Source organism: Microtus pennsylvanicus, chromosome 6, assembly GCF_037038515.1.
Source record: "Microtus pennsylvanicus isolate mMicPen1 chromosome 6, mMicPen1.hap1, whole genome shotgun sequence".
NCBI classification, from domain to species: domain Eukaryota; kingdom Metazoa; phylum Chordata; class Mammalia; order Rodentia; family Cricetidae; genus Microtus; species Microtus pennsylvanicus.
Genome location: NC_134584.1, coordinates 33850147 through 33867404, shown reverse-complemented (window position 1 = coordinate 33867404; position 17258 = coordinate 33850147).

Genomic DNA, 17258 nt, shown 5'->3' with positions numbered 1-17258 from the left:
TGTTTGTTAGGGATGACCACCTCGTGGCTCCTATGTGTGTCTACAGCTATCTGTCTTAACCATCATGCTTCTGCTTCTGGATTTATTGCTTTATAGCTTTACCTGTCTCTCCCAGTGAACTTCACGTTCTTTAAAAACAGGAACCATCTATTTACTTCAAGTGTTCCTTGTCTAAAATAAAATAAAGCAAATGCACGGTGCATGCTAACTTTGTCAGTGAATGAGCCAGTGGCCCTTCCGTGTTCCAAGAGCCAGTGACTATTGGGTACCCAAATGACCTCCTCACAGATCGTTCTCAGCACATGCAGGTTACTATGTATTTGTTTTTGGGTATTTGCATCTTCTATGTAGAAGTATCAATGTTTGTGGAAATTTTGATAATTGACTTTTACTAGTTGAATATGATTGTAATACAATATTGTGAGCAGCTCACTTCACTTTTATTTATTTTTTATTGATTTTTATTGAGCTCTACATTTTTTTCTGCTCCCCTCCCTCTCCCCTCCCCCTTCAGCCCTCCCCCAATGCTCCCAATTTACTCAGGAGATCGTGGTCACTTCACCTTTCATAGGTGATCCTATCTTTGACAGCATGGAGATGTGTAAGCACATACAATAGAAAAATGCAACAGGTTGTGGCATACTTGAGTCTGGGTAGGTTAAAGCTTCCCTTAGCTGCTTCGAAATGACTTATATGAGATGTACAAAGTCTCATAGGCATCTGTAGAAAGGTAGTTAGCTTGTGTGTGTGTGTGTGTGTGTGTGTGTGTGTGTGTGTATCCATCTGATGGTTGCTTAGACAAGGACTATGCACTGTTTTACTTCTTGCCTGGGAATGATTCTGAGTGCCTGGGAATTGAGAGAAACACACAAATCATTAGTTCTCAGTTAGAACAGCCATTCCAAACAAAGCAATGTGTTTGGCATTTTCAGAAATGCTTTATTGGCATGATCAAGGGTTTGAAGGAGCTTGAGTTAGGTATAATGATCATTTCCTTTGAATGGGAGAAGGTCATGATGAAAGTTGCTATTTATCAGTAATTAGAGTTCTATAGAGGCTCCAATTATGATATTTAGACCATTAGCAAATGAATGTTATTTAGATTTTGCTATGGAAAATTACCCTAGGCCATGTGGCATCTTATGGAGTGATGCGGTATAACCCGGTTTGTGGTCTCCATCTCCCCAACTCTCCCAGTCCGACTTCACATACATACTCCATCTGGACCCACTTATTAAGGATACATTAGTGCCCAATACAGAACTGGAAAGTGGCACCTCAGTGGGCTTGGAGATGAAAACAAACAACCCTGTATCTTATTAAATTTTGCACAAAATGGAAAACATTATGTGTGGTGAGATGCAGTGAAACTTATCTAATGAGCAATAAACATTTCTGAATGACCATAGTTTCCTTTGAATCATGCTTTCAGAAAAAAAAACAAACAAACTGGAGTAATCTAGAGTGAGAAACTAAAAATTAAGTAAGAGTTGTTGACGAATGCTTTTCTCACACGTTTTTATCAAAAATATCAGTTCACTCTTCACATTCACACTGTCGGGCAATATGCTGATGAGGACAGAAGCAGCCCCGCCGGCATCCAACGAATCTGAAATATAAAAGTAATGTCTATAGCTAAGGGCAATGAAGACTAGCTGCTGGCAAAGTTATGTAGGCTCTTCTGTACTTTCAGAAGTAGGAAAAAAAATAATCCTGACTTGCTGTCGCCACAAACACAGCTGAATGCTATCACAAGGGGAATTTCTTGATCTGATTTATGGTGTTAGTCCAACTACCCTTACCATGGAGTGGCGAGCTAATGTTACCTGAGCCACTTGCTGTTAGGTCACTCTGCACCCAAGACGGCAGTGCTAAAAGAGTCTAAAAGCTGTCTTGTTTCAGGAAATTTTGCCAATTTTTCAGGCTAGGGTTTCATTTGTTTAATGACTTCCTCATCTGACCACATAATGGGCTTCCTCTCTCCTTTCTCCCTTAGCGTTTTTATTTTCTCCGGCTACTCTTAAGCATAGGTATGGTTAATTTAATCTTTCCTCCAAAGTCAATGCTTCTGACCTCAGAAGAAGGCACAGGGCCAAAGGCCAAATGACTTTAAATGTCAAGGTATGAGAACTTTCAAAGCTTGGTGAAGTAGGTATCATGGCTGGGGGCACCTAAATGGGGGAGGGGGTATCTCTCCTGCCCGTCATAGGCAAATGTCAACTCGGAGGCTAAATAATTCAAAATGAAGTCCTTTTATTGGCTTTTAGAGGTCTTCTCTTTCTTGTTTATTTGGACATTTTGTCCTGTTAATTGGGAGGGAGGGTTGAGGAGTTTCTAAAAAACCATAATAAGCAAAAGGGTGCTCCCAATCCTGGGTGATGTATGGCCATGAGGAGCTGTCAGAGATGTGCTCTGTGGAAAATACTTACAGACACTTCTCCAGAATGCTTAAGATAATTCATGCATAATATAATAATGCTTTAAGAGCTTTGCTGAGCTTATGACTTCTTAATTGGTAATGTGGCAAACATAAAGAAGAGAAGAAATCCCCGAGGTATTAAACATATCAATATGTGTCCATTGTTTCTTTGTTGGTTCTGTGATTTTCTTTTGGTAAAGAAAAATAAATAAATAAGAAAAGGAAAATCAATGCCAGATGTACAAATACTTAACAAAGGCCAGTTAAATGTGATAATTTTTACTTATATGCATCACAATTTTCTTCTTTTAATTATTTGTGGTTGATGTTCCATGAATTCTAGCCTCATTTTGCCATTCTGTCTCCTTTCAAGTTTAATTGTAAGCTTCCTTTTCATTTCTTTTTGATACATTCATATTTTGTCATAAAAATTTATACTATTTTTTGACCTTAAAGTCTGCCTTTGTTCTGCTTTTGACATTTCTTTATTACTTCTTTCCACCATAGTCTCCTGGAGAGGAAAGCTTACATTAATTTTAATTTCAAATGCTTCAAAATTGTCAATAAAATTATTTGGGCCCTATTTCAAACTTTAGGTTTTATATAATAATTAGATATTTAAAAATGTGTCATAGTAGAACATTTGACATTTTATATACATTGCATTTTATAGTATCTTGAAATTCTATTTATCTGACTTTTAATTGAAACTTTCTTATAAAGAACTTACAAATAGGGAAAAAAAAAACCTCACAGGGAAAACAACCAGACTCAAAGTATACACATCTCAAAGAACTTCCATATTTAAATAGTCACTCTGAAGCTGAGAAGTTTAACATTGGACTTTACACTTACACTATCAAATATATTTTATGCACTTAAATATTAGGTGATGAGAAAAGAAGGTAGGCAATGACATGAGTCATGAAAGAGGACATAAAGTTAGTTACTTTCCTAGTTTAAACTCTGTCATGGATTTTGTTTTTTTATTTTTTTTCATGGTGAATACATGTCAATAATCATATGTAAAATCAATATTTTATTACTTGAGTATTACTTCCTGTAGTTTGTGCATATAATGTCACAAAAATAGTATACACCTGTCAAAGAAAAGCCATTTTCTGGTATCTGTCATACTTTGGACTCTAGAAAATAATTTCATGCAAATATTAACCTTCCAAGCTAGGAATAATATTCCATTTGTAGAAAATTATTTGATAATTTAGGCAGACCTTCCTTTATGCCAGGTTATCTATTTTATAGTCTAAACTTATCTCTAGAGTATTCAGATAAATGTATTTCTCCTTTTCATATAACCAAATGGGAATCTATCACCAAAATACAGGGAAACAGTTCCAATAATCTTCATAGATTAAATCACTTTAGATATTGGAATATTTGGGTCTGGCATGGTGACCCACATCTTTACTCCCAGTACTGGGAGTTAGAGGCAGGTGGACGTCTGTGAGTTTTGAGGCTAGCCTGGTCTATTTAGAAAGTTACATGACAACCAGGATTACTTTTTTACAAGACAGAAAAAAAAGAAAGGAAGGAAGGAAGGAAGGAAGGAAGGAAGGAAGGAAGGAAGGAAGGAAGGAAGGAAAAACCTGGAAGAATTTAATCATGACAAAACTCTATGACACTGCTTCTAAATAAACACAAGCTCATTCAAATAGTTATTAATGAATTTTTCAAGTGTCACAGATGGAAAAAGATTTCACTTTGTTGATGTTTACAGGCTCTCAATTATTCTTCTGGGATATTCTGTCCTATATCCATTAGAGAGTATCCAAAGTTAAGATAGCAACTATGTCAAGTATGGTGATCATGCAGACATGATAATCAGCGACACATGGGCCACACATACTTTCTCCCCAAGTCCATGGAAAGAATTATTATAATTTGGTATATAGGCAGATTTATCTTGAAAAAAATCTTTTTACCATTGGAGAAAGTACAAAATTTCAATAATGTATTTCTAAGGAACAATTATGAAATTTTCCTAAGTAGATATGAAGACATTGTTTCCTTTATTATAAAAAATAGAGATGATTTAAAAATAAAGTAGAAAAAATTATAAAAATAAATAGAGATGGTAATAGTAATCTGGAGGCAATTCAGGTGATGAAGTGCTTGCCACAAAAGCCTGGAGATCTAAGCTCAGCACCCTTGTTAAAAAAGAAGTAGGAAGAGATAAAGGAAGCAAGGAATAGGAAGGAAAAAAGGAAGGAAGAAGAAAGAAGAGGAGGAAGAGAGGTGTTACCTATTTGTAAGCTTAGTGTTGAGGAGGCAGAAACAGGTGGGTTCCTGGGGTCTCCTGTCCAGTCAGCTGAGCATACCTGAGAAGTCTGGGTCTCATTGAGAAACTTCATCTCAGAAATACATGATAGATGGCATGCTAGGAACAAACCAGAGGTTAAGGTCTGGCCTCCACACACAGGTGCACACGCACACGCACACCACACATACACACACACACATACAAGCACCCTCATACATGCACACATAGGAGTACACACAGGTAAACACACACACACACATGCACCCTTACACCTTCATACATGAACACACAGGTACAGACACACCACAGGTAAATATGCACACACACACACACACACACACACACACACACCATAAAACAAACCCACAAAAAATAAACTTTCCATTTACTGCCATCTGTGGTTCCATAAACTATTATCTTGTCACTTTTTTGAAAAACCTTATTTTAAAGGGATAATCTTTAATTTGAGATACTCATCTTTCATATACTCTAATTTCTCACTGACAAACATTCCTAAGAGTGAAGATTCAATAGACATATTACTTAACTACTTTTCTCTTTTGAAGAGTAATTTTTGTGTGTGTTATCTATCTATACCTCGAGGTAACTTGGAAATAAAGCTTCATTTGGAGCACTATAGAAAATGCTATTGTTTGTATTGTAATGTATTCTGCTTTCTCCTTGTAAACATGTAGTCCAAAGAAAATTTTCCAGTTTTAAGATTCATCAGCTGACCTTGAGGTGTCAGACACTGAGTAGAAAAAGAAATGCAGAACTTTAAAAAATTAGTAAATAAGGCAAATAACGTGACAGAACGCAATCACTTGTACAGAAGAAAGTATTTCAAACTCACTCTTGGGTATTAAACCGTATTAAAAATTTTACTGATGTGATATCCATATATCCATATGCATAAATATACATACCGCTGTACACATAATATATTCAAAAGCAATTAATGACAACAACCCAGAGGAAGTAGTAGAGATGAAGTCTGCCATCATTAAGAGATTAGGAAATGGGGATTGCTTTTGTGTCGATATTAAATCCACTGGATTATCTTTAGTTTAGCGAATACATACTAATGTGTGGTTTTACATTTTATGATAGTTTTGTGTATGTATTGTTTGTTCATGTTTACAATATCAGGGATCAAGTCCAGGCCCAGAGTAAATGGGTTAGTTAACCACATTTTTTTAAAATTCATCATTCTGTTGAGGGACAACTAGGTTGTTTCCAATTTCTGGCTATTGTGAATAGAGAAGAAATAAACATGGTTGAGCAAGTGTCTCTGTGATAGGATGCAGCCTCCTTCAGGTGTATGCCCAAGAATGGTAAAGCTGAATATTGAGATGGATCAATTCCCATCTTCTCAAGGAACTGCCACACTGATTCCCATCGTGTTGATAAAAGTCTGTGCTTCCCAGCATGTGATGAGTAGTTTTTATTCCACATCCTTGCAGATATGAACTGTCACTTTTTAAAAAAATTGAACTCAGCCATTATGACAGGTGTAGATGAAAACCCAAAGTAATTTTGATTTCCATTTTCCTGAAGGTTAAGGATATTGAACATTTCTTTAAGTGTTTCTCTGTAAATTGAATTTCCTATTTTGAGAATTCTCTATTGAGATCTCTGTCCCATTTTTAAACTGGTTTATTTGTTTTCTTGATGTATAGGTTTTTATTTTTTAATATAATTTTGGATATTAACTCTTATTGGAGGACTGATTGGTAAGAAATCTTTCCCCATTCTGTAGGCTGCCACTTTGCCCTTTGTCTGAGTAACAGTGTTCTTTGTCTTCCACCAACTTTTCAGTTTCATGAGGTCCCATTTATTAATTCTTTTTAGTGCCTGTGCTAATGGTGTCCTGTTCTGAAGAACTTTTCCTCTGCTAATGAGTTCAAGGCTATTGCGCAGTTTCTCTTCTATCACATGTAGGTATCTAATTTTATGCTGAGGTCTTTGATTCATGTGTAGTTGAGTTTTGTACGAGGTGAGAATGTGGATCTATTTGGATTCTAGTACATGTACTGTTTAGTTGGACATTTGTAACAGTTGTTTCTGTTTTTAACAGTGTGTATTTCTGGCTTCTTTATTTTTAAAACATTATATGTCCATAGGTTGTGTGGGTTTATGTCTGTGACTTCATTTCGACTTCATTAATTAATGTGTTTGCTTTTGTGCCAATTATCATGTTGTTTTTATTTTTAAAGCTCTGTAGGACAATTTGAGGTCAAGGGTGGTGATACCTCCAGCAACTTTTCTTTTTTAAACCATTCAGGATTGTTTTTAGCTATCTTGGGTTTTCTTTTTTTTCTATAGGTAGCTAAAAATCATCCTTTCAAGATCTGTGAAGAACAGGGTTGAATTTTGATAGAAGTTGCATTGAATCTGTGAATTGCTTTTGGTAGGATGGCCAATTTTACTATATTAATCCTACCAATCCATAAGCATAAGAGTTCTTTCCATCTTCTGATATCTTCTGTAATGTCTTTCTTCATTGTCTTAAAGCTTTTTATTATAAAAGTCTCCCACTTGCTTGTTTAGAGTTACCCCAAGATATTTTAATTGTTTATCTGATCTTAGTTTAAATATGGTAGGTGGTACATATTGAAAAAAATCCATTTCTTTTAGATTTTCCATTTTGATGGAGGAAGGTAATTGGTTAAATAAAAAAAAACTGCTTGGTCCTCATTGGTTAGAGTAACCAGAATAGAACGCTGGGAGGAAGAGGAAGTGAGCTCAGACTCCACAGCTCTCCTCTAGGGAGCAGACGCCTCAGAGAGATGCCATGCTCCCGGCTCCTGGGCAGACACATGCGATGAAGCTCCGACACAGGATGGATATAGGCTAGAATCTTCCAGGTAAGCACACCTAGGGGCACTACACAGATGATTAGAAATGGGCTAAATTACTATGTGAGAATTAGCCTAGAAGAGGCTAGATAGAAATGGGCCAAGCAGTGATTAAATGAATACAGTTTGTGTGTTGTTATTTCGGGCATAAGCTAGCCAGGCAGCTGGGGTGCTGAGGATGCAGCCCCGCCGCCCTTATTACTACACCATTTGGTGAAGTATTGATGTGGGATGTCCTTTTATATGTGTGTTACTTTTAATGGTGGACAAATAAAGTTGTTTTGGCCAATGACTAAGCATAGCAAAAACCAGGGAGGAAAACTGAACAGAGATATATATAGAGAGAGAGTAGGGGGAAATCAAGGAGACACCATGTAGCTTCCAAAGGAGGCAGACACTATGTAGCCGTTCAAGAAGTAAGAGGTAAAAAACAAACAAACATAAAAAAAAAAACAAAAAAAAAACCCAAATTACGAGTCCCATGGTAAAATATAAGCTAATAGAAATGGCTTAATTTAAGATGTAAAAGTTAGTTAATAAGAAGCCTGAGCTAATAGGCTAAACAATGTTGTAATTAATATTGTTTTTGTGTGATTATTTAGGTCTGAGTGGCTGGGTAATGAAAGAACAATCTCTGCCTACAGAGTATAGGCTTTTAAGTATGTCTTTATAATCCTCTAGATTCCTTTGCATCTGTTATTATTTCCTCCCTTTTGCCTTTCATTTTGTTAACTCAGATCTTCTCTCTCTACTGTTCAATTAATTGGGCAAAGGATTTGCCAATTTTATTGATTTTTTCAAAGAACCAACTCTTTGGGTGTTTGTATTATTTTGATTGATTCAATTTTCATGATTTCAGCCCCAAGTTTAATTATTTCTTGTCATCTATGCTTTTTTGGTATTATTCCTTTCTTTTCTTTTTATGCTTTGTAACATTTAGGTGTGTTATTAAGTTACTTCTATGAGATCTCTCCAAAGTTTTAATGTCAGCACTTAGTGTTACAACTTGCTTTTTAGAATTGCCTTCATTGCATCCATTATGTTTCTAACTTTAATAATGTTGTTGTCTCATTGGTGATACAACAATTTAGTTTGCTAGAAAAAGTAGAAAACATTATAGGCCTGTCAAAGCCATTTTATAATGAGGTTAACATCATAGATTTCTATTATACTCAATTTCCAATGTCAATTAACTCTTTGGGATACTGTCTTCTGGTAAATAATATAGTCCTTTTCAGATGCAGTCATATTTGACAAATGACCTTCAATAATGTGGTGAAATAAGATACAACTTCAAAATTACTGTGGATTCTTCTTTGAAGTTTTAGTTTGTTTTACCAGTAAACAAAGACTTGTGGCATTAAATTTGTCACTTTATTAGGCATTGGCAACTTTATAAAGATGTAACTGTGAATGATGATTTAATTACTGACTGCTTCTGATGATGCAAGAATCATTGATAATTCTTAGGCCTCCTGTTACAAATGTGTTTTCACAGAGCTAAAAAGATTGAAGCATCACCTATGTATTTTAATGCGTACAATAAAATACATCACAGGGTGTCTCTCTCTCTCTCTCTCTCTCTCTCTCTCTCTCTCTCTCTCTCTCTCTGTCACTCTCTCTGTATGTGTATGAGAGATAGGCAGAAAGACACACACACACAGAGGATTTTAGGGTTTTGTTTCTTTTGTTCTCTTTGATGGTTTCATAGCATCTGAAACTCATGCCCCACCCTTAATGAACTGCCTTTCTCTATTGGCTTCAGTGAACAGCCTTCTTGGTTGGCTTCCTGATTCCCTGATTAATCCTTTGTTTCCTTGTTTAACCGTGGACACTTCCAAGTTTCAGTCTTTGGCCCTTAATTCTGTTTTCTGTGTACTTCCTTTTCAACTGTGTCAGTGAGTTTTAAAGATACATTTTCATCCAAGCTTTGGCCCCATATATATACATATAATTTCTGACATCTCATGGATTGTTTGTTGTAACTGAAAATTCAGTGTGTGCGAAAGTCAACTCACAAATATCTCCACTTTATAACTCTCCGACAGTTCTGTTTACTTTTAAACGAAGGTGAGAAATTGTTTTAATACATGTCTATCTTTGACATATTCTAAATTAAGCAATCAGAATTCAACATTTGCTGTATCATTAATTCTATTTTATTTCTGTCTAGACACGTTGCTATGATAGGATATTGTAAAGAAATTAACCCTTCAAAATTAATGCCAACTAGATCCCACCTTACTTCTTTAAAGGGGACTTTCTTCTACTTTATCACTTCTGATGTATTCTGTTGCTTACCAAGACAAATTTTAACTCTTCAGTTTGAGTTCAAGGTTCCTACCACTTAATCCCAACATACCTGTCTCCACTACAACTTTCTGTTTACAACTTTGAATGAAAAATGTGTTATTGATTTTTTTCTCTTTTATTCTTTTTTTTGTTTGTTGTTGTTGTTGTTTGTTTTGTTTTTCAAGACAGGGCTTTTCTGTAGCTTTGGGTGTCTGACCTGGAACTCCCCCTTGTCGAGTAGGTTGGCCTCAAACTCACAGAGCTCCACCTACCTCTGCCTCCCAAGTGCTGGGAATAAAGGCGTGCACCACCACTGCCCAGCTCTGACTTTTTTCATCAGAGATCACAGTACATTCATTGATGATTGACATGTCTGGCATTCTTTTTTATTCTTTACTTGTGAATCTCTGGTTTGCCTTCCAAATCTCAATGTGAAATAATAAGGGAGCTTTATAGACAGAGCCCCTGAATTTGTTAGCTGTTTAATAAAAGGTAGAGGAACTTCTCTTGAAGCAGGAGACATATTTAACATAATGCTGAGTCTTGGTTTCTAGATTAACATACAAAAATATAGTTGATCACTAGTAATAATAGAATAGTTTCCTCTCTCAGATTCTTAGTCATCTACATTTTTTTTCTGTGTCCCACCTGGCCATGTGGAAAAATATAGTGTAATTCTGAACTTAAGGATAAATGAAATTCTCTTCATTTTTTATGTTATTAACTTACCTTTCCAGTGAGCTCCCATAGAAAGAGAATAAAGATCAAATATTTGAATATCTGATTAAGAGGGAATAATTTAACAAGTCTGGCCTCAGCTTATTCTAATTTATTAATAGGAAACACCTGAAACTAGCTGCTGTCTGGCTTATAGAATATGGCTTCCCCCTGCCCCAATCCATTTAAATACAGGCACAGCTTTGGTAAATATTATATTCATTTATATTTAGAAATATGGCATTCTTTGTTTTTATTGTTGGCTGAAAGTCTTTAATTAAAGGTGATTTTAATTTGGAAACATAACATTATGAATTAAGTGAGTTATTGATGAAGGAAAATGCTTCTAGTTATATTCTGGGTGTTCTATATGCCATGGAAAATCTCCTCAGTATAATCTTAATATATTCATTAAACTGAAATTTTTTTTTAAAATCATAGGAGTAAAGTCTTACATAGTAGTTGTAGTTGAGGACTTTGTGTTCACCCTGACTTTTCACATTAAGGTACTTTTACTTAATTTTTTAGATTTTTTTGTCAGGCATATATGTATTAAGGAATTTAATTTTCAGATATTATAAAATGAACTGAAATTTTCATTTTGTCTAAATTTTTAGTATTTTTGACACATAAGTATTATTTTTAGCAATTGCTCCAGGATATTTGTGGAGATGGTGATAGGAGTACAGGGGTTGGGGTAGATAATAGAGTAGGCAAAGTCATGTGAACCCACACCGCCTTCTTCATGGCCTTAATAGAACCTGCTGGGGTAGCTGCATGAATGTGGTAACCGACCTTGCAGTTCCGTGGAATGGAAACACCTCCACACACTTCTCAGGATTTTCAGTCTACACTTGACGAGAACTGGGAAAGTACACACCCAGTTATTTGCATTTCCAAAATTGGGTAATAGTACATTTAATTAGGAAAACTGGCCAGGAAATCTGAACCTTAAGTCACAGTCATTTGACAAACCTGTTATAGGGGAGTCTTCTGTTAAGAAAAAAGCTTGATAGCCAATTAATCAGACAAATAGTATACAAACATACCCAGAAAATTTGAAATAGTCATGAGACTATTTTAGACAAGCTTTTTCAAATCTAGTCTTTTTTCTTCCTATTTTTACAAATTTAACAAAGAAATAAATATTACTATCAACTTAGTATGTGCTTCTATTAATTTTTGTGTACTTATACATCCTTGTAGAACATATGAAACACCACTGTATTTCTTAGCTCTCTGTATAATTCTCATCATACAAGGCACTAAACGTGGTTGTCTGCATTAGCATTTCTACTGTTGTGGTAACATGCCATGAACAAAAGCAGCTTTAGGAGGAAAGCGCTTACTTCATACACTTCAGAGTTCATCCATCTGAGGGAAGGTATATTTGAATGGCTCTTTTCTCTGAAAACTGTTTACAAAATGTTCCCATTGGCCTTTTCTTTTACTGACCTACATTGCTACATGTTGAATAACTGTTTCTACTACCTTTGAACATTGCCTTTCAAAAGGAATAAGAGTCTCATAAAACTTACAAGACTCAAGAGCCTCATGATCACAAGACACACAAGACCACTCCTTGACAACAAGCAAGTAGTTACAACTGCTGAGAGAGTGATAGCCTGCCTGAAATTGTTCCTGAGACTCTAGTAAAGGAGCTACTATGAGTTGTAAGCCATATTGAGGTAGACTTTGCAGTGATAGAGCTGGCAAAGTCACTCATGTGCCTGTAAACTCATTGGTTCACTAAGGTAAGGTTAGACAGAATCTTTTTCTTGGTATGTCATTACTATCTCTTTTAGGGTAAATAGAAACAATCAGAAATAAGTAGAAATAAATGCAGGAATAATTATGTAATACTTTTCATCTTAACAGGGATAAAACAGAAGAATAATGAGTTTAGACACAGAATTTTCATGGCCTTTTATGTATGCGATAATATATTTTAGTAAGTGTGAGTCATTCCTAAAGCTAATGCTCATTTATACATTTTTACATACATGGCATGAAATGGCACACATCCTCATTCTAGTAAAAATTGTGTGACACCCCTTAATATAAGTGAAAAGGTTGAAGCTACACCATCTGGGGGAAGGTCATCCTTTGAAGCAGTTTCATGGTAACCTTATAGCATGTGTTATGAGATGGAGCATTTCCCTGATAAATGTAACCCATTATGTGGGAATGGGGATATTTCAAAATTACACTTGAACCAAAAAATATTTTTCAGTCTCCACAACTAACATATATGAGTTAGGATGATAAACAGTCTATGAAGGCAACTGTATGGCCCCTGCAGTGGGAAATAAAATATGATCCAAGAAAAAAACCACATGGGAAATCAGTTTATAATGGGCTCGCTCAAAGATACCAGTTATCTCATGCTGTAGACTTCATGAACAGCAGAGACTAGATCAATAGAGGACAGACAAGTGTTAATGAAAGAATTGGACTTGAGATAGTTTGTATTTGATATTGAGGAAGAAGTAAATTTAACAAGGACTTCATGTTGGAATGAGACGTTAGTGACTTTGCATAACTTCATGGTACATTCAATGATTTAGATTGGCATGCAAACCATGTTTTCCATTTGCTGAACACTCTGGAGGTGACATTAAAATGAATACTGCAGATTATGAATTTTTATTTATTTATACTTTGGTTGATGGACGTCTAGGCTGTTTCCAGGTTTTGGCTATTACAAATAATTCTGCTATGAACATAGTTGAACAAATGTCCTTGTGGTATAATTGTGTAGCCTTTCAGCATATACCCAAGAGTGGTATTGCTTAGTCTTGAGGTATATTGATACCCAATTTTCTGAGAAAGCACCATACCGATTTCCAAACTGACTGTAGAAGTTTCCACTCCCACCAACAATGGAGGCGTGTTCCCTTTACCCGACATTCTCTTCAACGTAAATTGTCATCAGTGTTTTTGGTTTGAGCCATTCTGATATGTGAAAGATAATTCTCAGAGTTGTTTTGCATTTCCTGGTGGCTAAAGATGTTGAACAATTTTTTAAATGTTGTTCAGCCATTTGAGTTTCTTTTGTTGAGAATTCCCTGTTTAGATTTGTAATCCATTTTTAAATTGGATTATTTGGTATTTTGGTGTCTAGTTTCTTGAGTTCTTTGTATATAATGGAGATCAGCCCTACCTCTCAATTTATTTGATAGGGATTACGTGTCTATTGGTTCTATCCATGCCAGTATTGAGTGACAGACCTGGCATTATAGAATAACTGAAGAAGACACTGTCCAAAAGAATTCATAGCAATATGTGATTATTCTCTTATCTGGACAAAATTAGAAGTCAATAAACATATATGTCTGTTCTTGTATGGCAACATTTTCTGTTTGCAATAATTGAAGGGATTCTTGTTCTGAAACTGTCATTACTGCAACATCCAAGTGGAGCTTGAAGTATGCGTCAAAGTAAAGGATGAAGAAAAGTTCTCTCCTCCTGACTCAAGATGAAGGCAGACATTAAAGACATCAAAATGCTTTCTTTAAGGTTTTTTTTCCCCCAGGTTTTTTTTTTTTTTCTGTAGCGTTGGAGCCTGTCCTGGAACTAGCTTTTGTAGATCAGTCTAGCCTCAAACTCACAGCAATCTGCCTGCCTTCTGCTTTCTGAGTGCTGGGAATAAAGGTGTGTGCCATCACCACCCAGCTCAAAGTTCTTTTGTAAAGGATTGTTTACTCAGGTGTCTAGCCAGGTGGTCACCAATAACTAATATCCCTAGATATTTGTCTTTTCATTCATTCTTGCATTGGTATCATAGGAAGTGATCTACCTTTCTAAACCACCTAAGTTGTGGTGGTAAAATGTTGATGCAAGGTGTTTAAACTAATGTCCTACTCATAACTCTAGTGGGGCAATCACTTTCCTTAGTCCCAAGCAAATTTCAGACATACATTATAGTTCAGAGTGATCATGAGGTCATACAGGTAACAGTTTTGCTCAAAGAATATTTTTAACATAAGTTATAGGCAAGCAACCTGATACTATCCTGCCCATCAGCTCATCAAGGGCCAATACTATAATAATGTAATTGGTATATGGATGAAGTATTCAATGGTTCTATTACCTTACTATAAGTCATAGACTCCTATAAGTCATAGAATATTCATCTTGTTTCATGCTAGCCAGCTAAATTCTTCTGTAGTTTCAGGATGATAAAGAGAGATGATTTCACTGCCTAATTTAACAGTCTTTTTTGTGGCCATTTGAAATTTTCCTAGACTCTTAATTTTGTTCAGGAACACATATAAGCGGAAAAAAACTAATGCCTCTGCCTCCAGTGGTGAATTGATCAAAAAGACTTTAGACTTTTAATCAACTAACTCTTAAAACTATCATTTGGTGATATCTTTTCCAACACAAATTTCCCAATGTCTATGATCGCCTAATTTTTTATTGTTTCCTTGCATTTTATCTTCTGTCCCAACAAACAATAAGACAAAGGCAAAATGCACAGCACAATACAAAATCAACAGAAAAGACGACAGATTTCTCTACCTATGTACCTGTTCTAAGCTTATAATATCACATCTGATTTTTTTCTTTTACTTAAAAATATTTTATATGTATGACTGTTTCATGTGAGTGTGCATATGTGTTCCACATGCATTTTCTGGTGCCTACAGAGACAGGAATAGGGCATGTGATCCTTCGAAACCTGAGTTACAGTCGGTTGTGAGCCTTCTTGTGGATACTGATTACAAAACCAATGTCCTCTACCCGGGCAGTGTAGTCACTGAGCCATCTCTACAGCGCCACTTTTAATTTTTTCTTCATTTTCTTCATTCACTTATATATCCATAATAGTATGTATTTTTCAATATGATAATATAATAATATAACACTCACAGGTATTTCTGGCTTGCAAAATAATTCTGCCTATTTGACACAAATTTTATTTCAACATGGGCATTATAATGGCAACTCTTTTTTTTTCTTTTTTTCTTTAGTATTTTTTTTAATTTTTATTTTTAATTTATTTATTTATTAAAGATTTATGTCTCTTCCCCGCCACCGCCTCCCATTTCCCTCCCCCTCCCCCAATTAAGTCCCCCCCCCAGCCCGAAAAGCAATCAGGGTTCCCTGTCCTGTGGGAAGTCCAAGGAACCCCCACCTCCATCCAGGTCTAGTAAGTTGAGCATCCAAACTGCCTAGGCTCCCACAAAGCCAGTGCGTGCAGTAGGATCAGAAACCTATTGCCATTGTTCTTGACAGACCCTGGAAACAACCTAGATGCCCTTCAATGGAAGAATGGATGAAGAAAGTATGGAATATATACATATTAGAGTACTACTCAGCAGTAAAAAACAAGGACTTCTTGAATTTTGCATACAAATGGATGGAAATAGAAAACACTATCCTGAGTGAGGTAAAGCAGACCCAAAAAGAGGAGCATGGGATGTACTCACTCATATTTGGTTTCTAGCCATAAACCAAGGACATTGAGCCTATAATTAGTGGATCCTAGAGAAGCTATATAATGGCAACTCTTGATTATTGACATATTTAAATTGAGAAATATCGAGGGTATTAGTAGTATACATACTGATGTGTCTTTAAGAATGTTTGCATATTGTATTCACATGCTGGATCAACAAACTGAGAGCTGGTTGCCTGTCTAGACTGTGAATGATACAGACAAATAGGCTGCTGTACTAGAAGGCAAATGTAAGAAGAAGGAGGCACCTAGAAAAGCAAGCTGTATTCTCAAGTGGATTTGCTTTGCTGCTAGCATGGGAATTATATCCCAGAATTTTCAGTTTTGTACAGTGATTCTCCAGAGATCTCAGAGCCCTTCAGCCTTGAACTGGGTTCCCTCATTCTTAGACTAAAACAGCTGCTGATTTTAATAGCTTTCCAGCTTACAAAGGACCATTATGAGACTATACACTGATCAGGTAATCCAATCTAATAAATCTCGTTGATTATTACATACATATTCTACCTAGTCTATTGCTCCAAAGAACCTTAACATGGGGCTTATAAAAGAATTTTCAAAAGGAGTATATGGTCCACGTGTATAGCAATGAAATCACCATACTGGAATTATTTAATTGGATATATAGGGTTTTACAGGACTAAACCTAAGAAGTTTAAAAAGTACATTAATGTTCTTACAAAATAAGATATGAAATCAGCCTTCTTGCAAGAAACCACTTGTTCATCCTGGCTGCCCAGAACTGAAATAATCACACAGAAACCATATTATTTAAATCACTGCTTGGCCCATTAGCTCTAGTTTCTTATTGGCTAACTCCTACATCTTAATTTAACCCATCTCCATTAATCTGTGCATCACCACGAGGTCATGGCCTACCAGCAAAATTTCAGCATATCTGGCGGTGGCTCCATAGCGTCTCTCTGACTTTGCCTTCTTTCTCCCAGCATTCCGTCACCTACCTAAGTTCTACCCTATTAACAGGCCAAGTCAGTTTCTTTATTCATTAATGGTAATCACAGCACACAGAGGGGACTCCCGCATCACAGCCTAATACCACCAAAGGTGCTGTATGTTGATAGAAATCATGTTACAATTATGAGATATCCATTATTATCTAATTTATATGAGTTTATTATTAGTAATGAGTTTATCCATTTATTAAGTTCCTTACTTTGAAGAACTAGCTAATATTTAATATACCCTTTTATATGTTTTAAATAATAC